Source organism: Ahaetulla prasina, chromosome 8 (assembly GCF_028640845.1).
Source record: "Ahaetulla prasina isolate Xishuangbanna chromosome 8, ASM2864084v1, whole genome shotgun sequence".
Taxonomy (NCBI): Eukaryota; Metazoa; Chordata; class Lepidosauria; order Squamata; family Colubridae; genus Ahaetulla; species Ahaetulla prasina.
This window is the reverse complement of record NC_080546.1, coordinates 28,888,869-28,904,771: the sequence shown is the minus strand read 5'-3', so window position 1 is coordinate 28,904,771 and position 15,903 is coordinate 28,888,869.

The following is a 15,903-nucleotide window of genomic DNA, read 5'->3' as shown; positions in this document are numbered from 1 at the left end:
GTGATTGAGAAAGAAATTTCCAAGTGCCTAGAAAGATGTCTAAGTCAACTTGCCATGGCCAACTCGCCATGAGACAACTTGCTGCAGAAGAGTTAACACTTATAGCAATAGCTCTTAGTCTTATATACCACTTCACAGTGCTTTACAGCCATCTCTAAGCGGTTTACAGATTCATCATATTGCCCCCCCAAAAATCTGAGTTCTCATTTTACCAACCTCAGAAGGATGAAAGCCTGAGTCAACCTGAGCCTGCCTGGTGAGATTCAAACTGCCAAATTGCAGTCAGCTGGCAGTCAGCAGAAGTAGCCTGCAGTACTGCATTCTAACCACTGTGCCACCACAGCTCTTATTACATTAATATTGAAGGAAAGAAAGGATGCAAAAGGAGGGATAAAATGAAATGTGAATGACAAAAATTAAAATATTTTAAAAATTATTTTAAATAATTGAATTGTTGAATTGTTCTGTGGCATGTTGTCCCATGGCAAAATGGCCATGGCAAATAGGCAGCATCAAGTTGATCACTGTGAGTTGCCCATAGCAAGTTGTTCCATTTTGCCTGGAAAACACATGTTCCATTTTTTTTTTTAGAGACAAGATTCCCTTGGGTGCAGAAATGGTTTTCTATTAGCAAACAGCCTCTTTTGCACAAGGAATGGTATTCTATGCATGAAGTATAGTGGTCTAGAGGTGGAGCTCTTGCCTCACAATCAGAAGTTTATAAGTTTGATCCTAGGTAGAGGCAGATATAGAATCTCCTGCTTAGGCAGGGGGTTGGACTAGATGACCTGCAAGTTCCCTTCCAACTCTTTTAAAGTATGAGTCTTCATGCAAGGATTAATGAAAAAAACCCAGAATATTTTTCTTGCCTAAAGGACATTGCCAACATTGGCATACTTTGGTGATTTGGTGCATAGTTGTGCATTCATTTCTATTTATTTGTATCCCATCTTTATTATTTTTGCAAATAACTCAAGGCAACAAACATATCCACTTAAGACTGTCACAGCATCCCCATGATTACATGAACAAAATTTGAGCAATTGGCAATGTATTTACGATTGCTACACTGTCCTGGGTCTCTGTGATCACCATTTGCAATCTTCCTAGCTGAATTTTGACAAGCAAAATCAATTGAGGAAAGTGGATTGCAGTGATTCACTTAACAACTATGGCAAAAAAAAAAAGGTCATGAAATCAGGTGTAATTCACTTGACATCCACCTTATTTAACAATGGAAATTTTTGTCCCAATTGTGGTCATAAATTGAGGACTACCTGTATATTAGTGAATGAATGAAAGTCTGTGATTGAATGTTCTGAGAATGGCATTGTCTTGCTCCTGAAAAAAATATTTCAGGAGAAAGGAAAATTCAGCTAATTTTACTCCTTAGTTCTATTTGCATAAAATGCTATGTAGTTTAATACTAAGAGGATCAGCTGAGTCTGCTGCATGACTCAGGATAACTCTGATTCTTTTGGGATTAAAAGTACTTTATCATGATGTAATCAATTAATTAACTAGTTAAGCGCCATAGTGACTCGGTGGTTAGAGTGCAGTTCTGCAGGCTGCTTCTGCTGACTGCTGATTGCTAGCAGTTCAACAGTTCAAGTCCCACTGGCTCAAGGTTGACTCAGCCTTCCATCCTTCCGAGGTCGGTAGAATGAGGACCCAGATTGTTGGGGCAATGAGCTGTCTCCTTAAAACGCTTAGGAGAGGGCTGTAAAAGCACTGTGAAGTTGTATATGTCTAAGTGCTATTGCTATTGCTAACTTAAAAAAATAACTTTCAAATCAACATAAAAGGTATAAAACACAACACAGAAAATTAATTTATTCCTAATGGTTGGACCAGAGGTAAAAAGAGCAGGAAAACATCATGCTTGTTGTATCACATATGAATTAAAGTTTTGAGATTTTAATAAGGGATTTCAGTAAGATGTCTTACATGTTTAATGGTATGACATTAATAAAGGAAACTAAACTGTTTTCTGTTAGGAAAAAGATCTTGTGTATTAAATATATCTTTAGATTAAGACCATTAAAATCAAGAAATTATTCTAGCTGATTAGCATATTATTAGCAGAAGTCTAGCTATATTTTAAGTAAATTTCAATATCAGCTGTTTCTAATACCTTTTTGCACGTGAAGTCAAGACAAAAAAGAATGAAAAGTCTGATGGTTACCACCACCCCTTTTAATAAAGCTAACATAAAGATTTAATGATGTTTGACAGTCTCAAGAATGGTGTGTAAAATGTTAGGAAAATGTGCCAATATTGCTTCACAAAATGTGGTATTTTAAGAGGGATCTTGCACAAGAGAAATTAAAAAGGAGAGGACATTTAAGAAGCATTTTTTTTGGTTCTGTGATTAGTGGACTTGTCCATCTTTGCAAAAGTAGATGGCAAAAATATAGATCCAACCAACTCTACCTGTATTCTAAAATGAAATGCTATGGGGAGAAATTAATATGAGTTTACTTAGAGAAGGATGGTAGACTATAAGGTTAATGTTACCTGAGAAGAATATACATGTTAAGAGTATGCCACTTCAAAATGAGTTAAAGTGGTTTAGATCTTACCTGGTTCTTTTTTCAGCCCTGAAAGTAGGATACAGCTGCTTTAATGAATTAATTCATTCATATTAATGTATCTTTTAAAGTAGTTATACTGTTTTAATGAATAATGGAAAGGAACTACATTTATATAAAATCTGAAGCACTATTTTTAATGCTGTACTGATGCTGTAAAATAATTTTAATAACTAATAGTGATCTTGTTTGGCTTTGAATAATACTGATCTTCAAATAATATTAGTGTTTTAAAAACTCATTTGTCTATAAGTATTTCTTCTTTTCTTCTGTTTTCTTTTCACAGGACCTCCTGTAAGTACAACTGTTGTACTATTGGATCTTCTGTTTATCAAGATTAGGAAAAAGGTGTTTTCAATAATGGGTAAAAGTGAGCAATGTGTTAAAAGTGCTAATTTCTATTCAAAAAGCAGTCAGTTTTATTATTAGCAATTTTTAAACTTGAATTTGGAGGGAAATAAGGGAAAAACATTATTTTTAAACTTAATTTCAAAACTCATGTGCATTAATTTTTTATAGTATGCTAGACAGAGCAATCAATATTTTTATTTTATTTTATAACAGCACATTATAATGTTATATGTTTTGGCCTCAATTTATTTAAAAATGAATGGAAGTGCTCAGCTGAAGCCTCATCCATCCAAAAGTCTGCATGATGGTTTACTTTGTCTGATTGAAATATATAAATGTATATTCTAATCAAAATGTGCTAAGTTTGTATATTAAGTCAAAATGGCATATTGATCCTTTATCCTGGAAAAGGAATTGTTGCAATGGTACCAGGGATCAACCTCATAATATCTTTCATGCCATGCAATCTATGTATCATCCACCCATTTCATTCCTTTTTCGGACTGGATCAATAGTAAAACTATAAAAAATATACTTGCTAATCTTCTACAGCCTTTACTGTACAATAAAATCTCAATTTAGATGATCATTTGCGGGGTGTCTTCAAATTCTGAATTTATGTTATTTGCGTCTGTCTACATCATTGACCATTTTTAGTGAACAAACCATAGATTTAAAGACCATTAGTCCATTAACAAAAAATCAAGATTTAAAGGTCATTAGTCCATTAAATATAGATGAAACCCAAAATCCATTTCACAATTGTTTTACTAACAAGCAGAATTTACATATAACCTAATGTTAAATTTGGCTGGTACTATCCAAGTAAAATCTTGGTCTTTTTTCATTGTCTTTGTGTTAACTATGGTTGAGTAGGATGTAGTATATTCAGTAAATTTGTCCTTTTTTGTTCTATTTTGCTGAACATTTTCATTTCATTTAACAGATTTGTACATAGAATTATGCAAGTAAGCCTAATTTCACATAGCAACATATATTTTAGAAACAAAATTGCCATTGTATGAATTCTGTTTATTGAGCTTAAACATTCTTAAAATATATCATAATTTAAAACATTACTTAAAGTAGATTAATCTTGCATATCACTTTTCTTTACTCAAACATTATATGTTGGGAATTTATATCTGTTATTCCTCCAGCAGGCTTCTATTCTAATATAGTTAAACTTTACTCATAATTAACAGGTTTGGTTTTTTTTAGAAAAAATAAAGCTTGCTAGAAGTGCATTTTTCTAAGTAGTACCAGAGGTGAAATTGAGTTTGTCTACTGCTGAAAAAACAAGGCTCCTGTAGCACCTTCAAGACTAATTGATTTATAATTGCATACTTTTGTGGTCTACAATCTATTTCATCTGTGGGCTACAAAAGTTAATGACATCATAATGTGAAGTCTTTTAGATCCCAGAAGATAGTTTGCTAACTTTTAATAATATGCATAATAGACTTCCAAAAAATTACTTTGGACCCTGTATAAGTACTTCTCCTTTGTGCTAATTATTTAAATAGCCCTACATCAGAGCATACACCCAAGAAAAGATGGCACTACATTAAGAGTGTCATTAACTGTAAGATTCCTTAACTAAATGGCATCTTTTTAATCAGGATTATGTTCAAGCCAAGAAAAATGTCAGAGTTCAATGTATTGCGAAGAGGCACTGCCATCAATTGTGAAATAATATATTCTGGATAGGATTGAGGATTTACTAATCTGAGATTAAAAAAAAATCCTTTGAAATACTATTTCCATTCATATATAAATACATTATACCAGCACCTAGCAGAGCATAAATTTAAATGGCCATGTTAGTTCAATATTTGATTTCTCATGGTAGTCAATTATATGCTTTTGGGTACTTATAAGCATGTGATAGAGGCAGAATTCATTCATTCCCTTGCAATCTATAAATATCAATGGGTCTTGCCATTCTTTTATCTAGCACATATATTTTTTTAAAAAGAATAATGTCACACCAATTTCTGATTAAACTTTAAAAAATCTAGAAATCCCAGAATATAATATGGAAATACAGATGCTTGGCAATTGATTCATATTTATGACCTTTGTTGTGTCCCAGAGTCACATGATCACTTTTTGCGGCCTTCTGACTAGCATAGTCAGTGGGGAAACCGGATTCACTACACAGCCAGGTTACTAACTTATCAACTGCATATGATTCACTTAGCAACTCTGGCAAGAAAAGTCATAAAATGGGGGAAAACTCAATAAATATCTCACTTAGCAACAAAAAAGTTGGCGTCAATTGTGGTCATAAATTGAGGACTACCTGTATTCCTTCCATCTGAAATAAAAAAGAAAATAATAGCAAAGCTGGCTGAGGAACTCTGGGAGTTAAAGTCCACAGATCTTAAAGTTGACAAGATTGGAGACCCCTAGGCTAGTTGCTTGTCTGCTTGAATTCTAAAGTCTTTAACTTTTTCATTTTCTGTTATTTTGTCTGTTTTGTGATCCCACCAGTTCTTGTTTTCAACGAATTGTATTTCTTGCAGATCTTCCAATGCACCATTGTTGCTACTTTAGCATGCGGTGGTCTGTAGTCAATCTGTACAACTTTCTTGCAGTAGTTAACTAGGTGGTCATCTGTTTCTTTGGTTTCCTTGCAGGGACGGCATTTTCTATTTGGCTTTATGTGTGTGTGTGTGTGTGTGTATGTAGGTAGGTCTTGGCATATTCGGGTCTTTTCCCGTGTAAGGTTGAGAGTATCTTGGCGACATTTCAATGAGGTCTCACTTATCATCTTCCGGCTGGTGCTTTCGGCTTCGAGCTTCTGTGGACAAAGTGTGGTCGGAACTGCCGTCTCTCTATAAATACTGGTGGGGAGGTGGGGAGTGTTGCTGTGAGTGGGTTGGTTGGCTGTGTGGTTGCATCTTGACTGGTAGAAACACAACCACCATCCAGAAGCCAGACCATGCTGGCACCACTGGCTGGTGCGCCCCCCTCCGATCCCCACGCAAAGCAAGCCGACACATGCCAGGAACACATGATAGGACCTCGGATTCAGAGCCAGGCCAGGCCCGGGATGCTGCATCACAGCCATTTGCTCAAGACACCACATCACAGAACTCCAGAGGCCACAACACCAAAGCTCAGGAACAAAAGACTAGGACCACACCCACACAGGATGCTGTGAGGCAGCTGACCAATCTGCAAACACCCACTCCATCTACCAATCAAGATGCAATCACACAGCCAACCAACCCGCTCACAGCAACACTCCCCACGTCGACCAATCTGCAAACACCCACTCCATCAACCAATCAAGATGCAACCACACAGCCAACCAACCCGCTCACAGCAACACTCCCCACCTTCCCATCAGTATTTATAGAGACGGCAGCTCTGACCATGCTTTGCCCACAGAAGCTCGAAGCTGAAAGCACCAGCCTGAAGATGATGAGTGAGACCTCATCGAAATGTCGCCAAGATATTCTCAACCTTACATGGGAAAGGACCCAAATATGCCAAGACCTACATACCTATACCCGTGAAAAACTATGAATATATATGTGTGTGTGTGTGTGTGTGTGTGTGTGTGTATGTGTATGTGTATGTATGTATGTATGTATGTATGTATGTATATATATGTGTGTGTGTGTGTGTGTGTGTGTGTGTGTGTGTGTGTGTGTTCTTAAGGCCCCCTCAGTCTCTTTCTTCAATTTTCTTGTTGTCAAATCTTTTATCTGCTGTGTCTGCTATTTTTTTTTAATGTACTGGCTATGTAATATTTTGCCTTGCCATGTGTCTTTTCTACTCTTCGTTTGGACTTTCTTATAAGCCAGTTTGTTATCTCAAGAAAATTTTATTATTTACAATTATTATATGGCCACTTATTACAATGACTCTAGTTGATTCACAACAATCCATAAAAAATGGTTAAAAACATATTTTTCCTCCAAGATGCCAAACCATTCATCCTCATAGCTCGACCCCCACATTCTATCCTAATGGTTGGGATATGGGCCACATCTTCATAGCCCTCTGGAAAACTAAAAGGGTACTGTTTGGACTGCAAAAATCCGTATCACCAATAGATGGCAACTCACCTCAGTTCTGTACTGCAGTTTGTGTGTGCAATTCTGGATGGCCACTAGGTGGTAGCAAAGTAATACAGAAATATGTATCCTCATTTAGTGATCATATAAATTGTGCAGCCACAACTGTGCAGAACAGTCAAGGTAGGCCTAGCACTCATATCTTGCTAAACAGCGGAAGGGTTCTATTCGGAAGTATGTTTTTATTTCAGACAGGTATTCTGACTTCTGATTGACAGTAGTCTTGATTGTTTGAGCTTTCAGCTTTCACTAAAATTAACCATTCAGAAAGACTGGTGTGAAGAAGTGGATTAGAGTAGGTTTCACACAGCTGTGATTATTTATGTTTAATATACTTCACCAGCATAGCCTCGTCAGTTTATATGCCTAATCAGTGCTATAATGCAAGACCAACATTTCAAAATAAATTATTTGAAAGATCAGTTTTGAATGAAACTAATTGGCTGTGGTTTCCTCAAATAGTGCAATTCATTAACCAGTCTTCAGTATATCCCTAAGTAGGAAATTACTTAAACATTTCCATTTCCAACTATGTGGATCATTTATCTAGATGCTCCTCCCCCATATTCAGCACGACAGAATTTAACCTATTTTGGCTTTTTGTCCTTCGTGTATGCAAAGTGTGATTTAATATTTACCACCAAGCATATACCTATCAAGTATTCCTTTCTGTATGTGATTAAAAGCACCTGTTGCTTTAAATTTCTTCTGTCAATCCAAATAAGTTTAGAATGGAGTCAGTTAGTTGGTAAGTTGCTGGTATTAGGGTGGATTTGGGATAGGAATTTCCAATAAGCAATATTTTTTTAAAAAGGGATACACTGATATGTGTAATTTGTTCTTTTTTTAAAAAAATAAAAACCCTCTTACATTTATATTTATTGTAGATAATAATGGTAATATATAACTTATTGGCTAAACTTCCCCAAAATTATATTTATCAGTTCTCATTCAAATAAACGTTGTTAGCCTTATATGACCAGTAGATATATGTAAAACATTTGTTACTGTAAAAAGAATAGGCAAAGCAATAACTTTTTTGTATTATATACAGAATCAGAGCAGTGTGACATAGTAGTGAAGCTGTTGAAATAGAGACAACCAAGTTCAAATCCACTCTAAGCCATAGAAACTCACTGAAGGAAATGTTGGGCTAGTCATTCTTAGTTAGCCCAACCAAATGCACAGAGCTGTTCATCTCCAGAAAAATCTTAAAATGATGGAAGAAAGTGGGATATAAATGTATGCCAGTCTTCTGAAGTTGTGCAGAGCAGGAAACAGATTCCACAATAAGGTAGAACAAAGCTTTATGAGATAAAGTATATTATCACTCCTTGCAAATCTGATTATGTTATCTGATTTCTGGAGTTCAACAGTGCTTCTCAAATAGTGGAGCGGGCCCCCCAGGGGGGGCGCGAGGCTCCGTAAAGGGGGGCGCGTTTGACCTTGGCAAACACTGTCATAACAAGCTAAGCCCTGTGTTTACAGTCGCGCGGGGGGCGCGAAAAATGTTTTCTTCTTCCTAGGGGGGCATGACAGAAAATAATTGAGAAGCACTGAGTTCAAGTAATGCTTCCGTCCTTCTGTTTTTGGAAGACCTTCTGAATACTGCTCTCAAGGCCATCTCCATGACTGTCTGTAACAGAGGTCTTTAAACTTGGCAGCTTTAAGACTTGTGGACTTCAACTCCCAGAATTCTCCAACCAGAATAGCTATGCTGGCTGGAGAATTGTGGGAATTGAAATCCACAAATCTTAAAGTTGCCAAGTTTGAAGACCTCTGGCCTATAATCTACCAAATTATCATCATCTAGAAATTATATTGAACTATCTTGGACTTTATATACAGTATTCAACCATTTACTTTGACTAGTCAGTAGATCTAGCAGTTTTTCAGTTATAGAGCTGTGCAAAAACTACTTTAGAAACATTTCCATAGTTGTGCTATTGCCATATATTTTAAATAAATGAATTTAATAATTTACATTCAATCAATGTTTGATGTTCAGTTTGGGTGGCTCTTGAAAACGTCTATTTGATGGCTAAGCTAAGACTTTGGGAGCTGCAACCCAAGCAAAGCTTCAGCTAGTCTTCTAACTTTGCATCATCAATTTGCTTACAAAATGGGTTTGCTTTCTTACTGTATTGTTTTATTTGAAAATAATATTTTATCTGAGTTCTGCTTTAAATATTCTTTTCTGAGTCTTAAATAACTAAATTATAAGTTACGTTAATTATATTGTTCCTAGCTGGCTATTTTTAGTAGAAAGGCATGGAAAATTGTTATGTAACAAATGAATAAAATATTAATTTTAACAATTATGGGTCTCAAGTGCTATTTCATTATCGCTTAGAGAATCTAGCTATATAAGGAAAGATATTCATTACAGTTAACAATGAGATTTCAGATCTGGAAAACAGGCAGCCAAAGCCAAACCGCTTCCCTAAAAGGAAAGAGTATAGCATTATTTTGAAGAAAGAAAGAAAGGCAGATTAGAACAAATATAACTGTATAATATATAGTTTGTAAAATGTGGATGGAGAAATGTTTCCACCTCATCAATGTTTTCTCAGAAGTAGGGAGATCCAGGTCTGATAGTAAGGAAGTTCAATTTACACTAAATGTAAATAAATTACGGAATTCGTTGCCATCAATTATGGTGATAATCAGTCATTTAAATGGTTTGAAATGAATGCACTTGGTTTCCATAACTGTTGACAATTTGTTTCCTGAATGGGATTACCAAGATCAATATCTCAAGCTTCCTTTAATCCATATGGCAGATTTCCTATTTCTAATTGCAGTGATAACCTATACATTTTTAAAATTGTTCCTTTTGGTTTTCTTAAATAATGAAGTATTGAAGTCAGTAGTGGGTTTCAATTTCATTCGCTACCGGTTCACTTGTGCGTGCGAGCGGTGCTTCTGCGCATGCCCAGAGGCTTCTGCGCAAGTGCAAAGACGTCTTGCTGGGTGGGCAAACTGGTAGCAATCCACCGATTGAAGTATCGAAATTAGTGTAAGGCCATATTGCTGAAGCTGTAACATTTCTATTGCTCAGAACAGATTTAAGTTAAAACTAAAAAAAGGCATTCTACCTTATCACTTATTTGTCTGATCTTCATTGAGAGGTTCACCTTTGATATGAAAGTCTTTTCACTATAAAGATTATATGCTCTCAAATGCTCTATTTTAGCCAAACCGTCACAATTATTCCAATCAAAATATGTTATCAAAGGAATTAAATATAGTCTTTTATCAAAGCTATGTTTTTATTATTCCAAATTTGAAGCATAGTTTTAGTAAAATATTTTTCCATCTGTTTTATTTTAGAAGCATGTTTTGGATGGAAAAAACCACTGATTTATAAACTTATTTGGCTCTGCCATAATTTTAATTTGAATCCATTGTTTAGAAGTGTCTTCCATAGTAAATGGAATCATATGCCCTAACTATGCTGCTTGATCATATATTGAAAAATTGGACATGTCCCAGTCTCTCTTTTTCTGAGGCCTATATATAATTATTTTCTTTATTCTCAATTTTTTTTTGCTTGGAAGCAAAAAAACTTCTATAGTTGCCACTATTATTTGAAGCCTGTTCTGTAATTGCCACTGTGAGGCATTGAACTAAAATGTTTACCATATTAATTTTACTAAGTTGTATAATATTTAATGATTTCCAGATAGGGAAACAATTTGCAATCAAGCCAGTTTGACCCATATGATTAATTGTACCAATAATCACTTTTAGTCAAATAGCTAACAGTTTAATGTAAAGTTTATAGTCTGTGTTAAGAAGTTAAATGGCCCTATAAATTGGAGATTCTGAGAATCTTTCCCAACTTAATTATCTTAGATTGTTTCCCAGACTCCGGTAAAGGATCCCATTGGATCCCCTTATTGCATGAAAGTAAAAAATATGGTATTAAAATCTCTTTAAATTCTTGGTAAAAATCCCCTGACAACCCATCAGGATCAGGAGACTTCTCATTCTGAATAATACTGAAAACTTCAGAAAGTTCTGAATTGGAAAAATGAGGTTTCAAATATTGGATACCTTTTAGAATCAGTTCTAGAAATGTTAACCTATCTAAAAATTGGTTATTTTTTATTGATGATGGGTTATTTGTAGAATATAATGGTTGAAAAAGAGTTTAAATTGGGAATACACTTTATTCAAAAAATTAAATATTTTTTCTCTTACATTCTGTGTGTTTATATATTGTTATATACAATGGTAAATTCAGCACAGGAAAAGAAAAGAGAAAGGAATCCACATCACTAATTTTAATATCACAGAAAACATTAAGAGGAATGCGATATAAGAGAAATTATTAAATATATTATTGAAGGCAAATATCAACAAAGCAGAAAGCAGAAGTATTCCACTGTTCAGTTTGCCATTCCTTGGAAAGAATAAAGCTTTATTTAGGCTTGTCTGCAGCGGCGTATACCGTGTTTCCCTGAAAATAAGACCCTGTCTTATATTTTTTTGAACCCTGAAATAAGTGCTTGGCCTTATTGCCATGCGCTCAAAAGCCTGATTAGGCTTATTATCAGGGGATGTCTTATCTTGGGGGAAACAGGGTAGGAGTGAACATACCTGCAGTGCAAAAATGTTGATGGGTAAGCATAGGTTGCAGATAGTTGCAGACAGAACAACACACAAAACTCCCAAATCTGAATTACATGTTGTGTGAAAATGTACATCCTGCAAACTGATTGATTAATCTGGCTCCTGTTGAGAGGTGGCAGAAGGCAAGACACATTCAAACAACATTGACATTCACAGAAGTATAAATGCAACAGCAACAGATGCATACGTTCCCTGATGTGTAATGACGTACGAGTCTAACCAAATTTTTAATTTGCACCTTATTATTTAATACAGCTTTTAAAAACTTTCAAAACTGGCATTCCATATTGAATGCTTATCTTGTAATTGTTCTCTGTTTTCTAAATTGTTCATTAATTCTCCAATTTTGAATGTGTAGAGTTAATTTAAGCTAATTCAAAATATTTAGTCATCACAGCATAATATACAAGTTCTTGCAAATTGATATAATTTGTTTTGCTACACTCATTAACCATTTACCCTAAAACGAATCTGTTGAATTAATCAATATGAATGAGACAAGTTGTCTTGTTTTCTGGAGAAAAGAAGACTTGTTCAGCACTTGAGCACCAGGATTTTATTAAAAAATGAAATAGTTTAGTATTGAAGACATTAGTACTATATAAATTTCCATATATACATCTATATACATGTATGCAAATTTAAATATTATGTCCTGGCTGCCAATGTTTTTTATCCATAGTTCAACAGTTCAATATTTTCTGTCATAAAAATGTGGTTAAAAAAACCCTTTGTCTCCAGAAATGCTGTCTTTTTGTTTTTATTTTTATTAGCTTCCAGATATTCTGTGACTCTGATAATTCAGGGTTCTGGATTTCATAGGAGCCCATGCATGTTCAGCAATATAAGTAATGGTTTTCGTGCCGCAGACATTTGTGCTTAGTGCAAGATTGCCTAGAGCAGCTAGTGTCATTAACTTGATGCAGGCAGAAAGATGATGTGACACACATCTGGATAACAAATGCCTGAATGGGTTATAACTTTGGACCATCCACTTGTTGCTGGGTAAATTCTTCATTTCCAATTGTAGACAATTGGGTATGTCTTGAGTGGTGAAAAGAAGGTCTGGGGTGACATTAAAGCAGTGTTTTAATATTTGAGGGGCTGCACAAACATGAAGGGTTCAAAGTATTTTCCAAAGCACCTGAAGGCAAGACAAGAAGCAATGGGTGGAAATTAATCAAGAATCAACCTAGAACTAAGGAGAAACTTCCTAACTAAGGAGAACAATTAATGAATGGAACATCTTGACTTCAGAAGTTGAGGGTGCTTCAACACTGGAGGCTTTCAAGAAGAGACTGGACAGCCATTTGTCTGAAATGTATAGAGATTTTCTTTATTTTTTATTTTTTTTATTTATTTAGTTTGTCAAACATGTATGAGAAAACAAATGTAAGTATGAACATAACATATAAAAATATAAGTATAAACAGGTATAAGCATATACATAAGAAATGAGTACAAATAAATGGGAACAATAGGACAGGGACAGTAGGCATGCTGGTGTGCTTATGCACGCCCCTTATAAACTTCTCGGGAATGGGGTGAAGTCCCTTATAGACCTCTTAGGAATGGGGTGAGTTCCACGGTAGACAGTTTAAGGTTAAATTTTTGGGGAATTAAATTAATTAAATTAAATTAAAGTTTTAAGGAATTAAAGATTCTTGGAGATCAGATGACCTCCAAGGTCCCTTCCAACTCTGTTATTCAATGAGATCATTTCTATGAGACCTACCATCACCTGTTATCCTGGGATGAAAAGCTATGATCTTGGTGGATTTAGAATGAAAGATTAGAACTATCAAGGAACTGTCATCAGTATTTCTTGAACACTTAATTCCTTCAGGTGGTCTCCCTTTATTAATATAATTTTCTCTCAATCAGCTTTATAAACTTCATTTTCATTTTCTTCATGGTGGCATCTGAAAGAATTTCACATTTCAATACATCTTCATTATCACTATATATTTCATACTTAACTTTACTCCTCTACCATAAAGATTGGCTGCAATGCAGACAACTGTAGTCTATTCGCGGTCAATCTATTTTGTTATTACTTCTGCTTGGTTAGTTACCTGATTGTTTCTTTTTTTAATAAGTGTTATCCTATCTTGAGCTCTATCACTTTTTAAAAACCAGGATAACAAATATTTTATAAAATATAAAAATAGGTTGTGAAACTTATAATTAGGTAAGTGGGCAAGTGTATATTGCACCATACACATTTTTGTGTATTAAATATTTATATAAAATATTTATTTTTCCCCCGTCCAAGAACCCAGAGTGTATCTTCCATTTTTTCTTCTATGGTTGCCCATGCTGATAAACAAATTACATTCAAATCATCTACACAACCTCGTTTGTTTCCCTTTGAATGTATTTCCTACTAAATAAACTTAAAATTGCAGCCAAGGTTTCATTATTGTATTTGTGTACATGGGGCAGATTTTCTAAATGCCCCCTGGCCTGATTTTCAAGTGTTCGACATCCAAATTTAGAGACATGTTTTGAAAGGAGTCTAGTCTCAGTTCAAGGTCAGATTTAATAGAAAGGCTCGGAGCACATTTCTTTTGTGTCATCTCTGCCCATGTTGTCAGAAATGCTTTGTGAGTTTTGGAGTGCTTTTGAATTTCAGTCCCAGTTGTAGAGGAAAATCTGAATGTAATTATCAGGGGGTGTTAATACTTATACCCACTCCAAAAAAGAGAGAGACAATTATACCATTACACATGTATTATGTACATATACACAGTCCCCTGGGTACCTTTTGTTAATAGATAGTTTGCAATGAGAAATGCTCTGAACATTAATGATAAATATTTCAACATTATTTGCCCTTAAAGATCTCTTTGAGAAGTCACTGGTGCATTAAAATAACTGGATAGCCCTGTGTGGCAGTGATGGTGAAACTATAGAAGTATTTTCGTTTATGGAATTAATGAAATGAAAAAAACACTTCCCCCAATTCGCCAAACCCCTCATGTAGAAGAACACTTCTGAGTAATGCATTCAAAATAAGGGTACATAGAAAAATTTGACATTCGACAGATTAAAAACTGCAACTAAAAAACAATTACCACCAGTATCACTCTTTCAACTTTGGAAAGGCCAGAGAGAGAAATATTACAGCCCATAACTATGTAAAAGAAGATGTTTAGATATGTTATTATTTTATATGGTACAAGAAACGGTGCTATGGAAATTCTAGACCCATCAACACTCCAGTGATTTTGGACATGTTTAATATGCAGGTACCATTTTTGGAGAAAGTGGAAAAATGTCACAGGTTTGTTTCATCAATGTTTCATGACGCTTGCATTTAAGAATGAATGTTTGCTTTCTGCAATGCTTTCGTGCTCTGAAATCGTCTACATTTTATTGCATACCTGCTATTTTTCCTTTTCTTCCTGTTATCCTTCTTCGTTGAATTGTCTTTCGCTTAGACTTCCAATGCTATGGATAGTATTCTTTGTTAACTGATCTTGGAAAAAGAGCTCTATTGTACATCCCCACTCAATCTTTCCACTAATATTACAGTGCGTGTCTTGCAGGGGTGAAATGTCCCGGATCGGATCGGATCACACGATCCGGTAGTGATCGTGGCTGGTAGTTCAACGATCTGGTAGCGATGCTGAAGCAAAGCTCCGCCCAACCACCTGGGGTGTCATTACTTCCTAGTTTTAACCAAGAAGTAATGTGTTTTTTACTTTCTGCACATGTGCAGAAGGTTTTGCACATGCGCAGAAGGTCTGCGTGTGATGTAACGCTCTGTGAGCAAACAGAGTGCGCATGCGTGGAGCGTGCACTTCCGAACCAGTAAGGAAGGTATGTAGATTTCACCCTTGGTGTCTTGGTATGGTTTAGAGGAGACTCCAAGTCAGTTAACATGATTACTCTTGCCTTGAAAAAAGTATCTCTCTCATTATAGCTGCTTATCAAAGTATCTCAGAAGATAAACTTTTTGATCTCATCATAGTCTTTACAGTCAAAAAATACACCCACTATTGATGTACCATATGTCTCTAATGCCACCTGACAATGTACATATCCCAATAGTAAGTCTTCACTATACATGGTAGTAAATGTTTAAATATCACTTAGCACATTCAATGCGTTCTGAATTGAGATAGAATTTTATATTAATTCTTTATATATTATAACCTAGGGATTACATTTTCTGGGGTCTTTGGGGATCACTAAAACAGTTTCATAGCAGTTTTCACCTCTCAGGA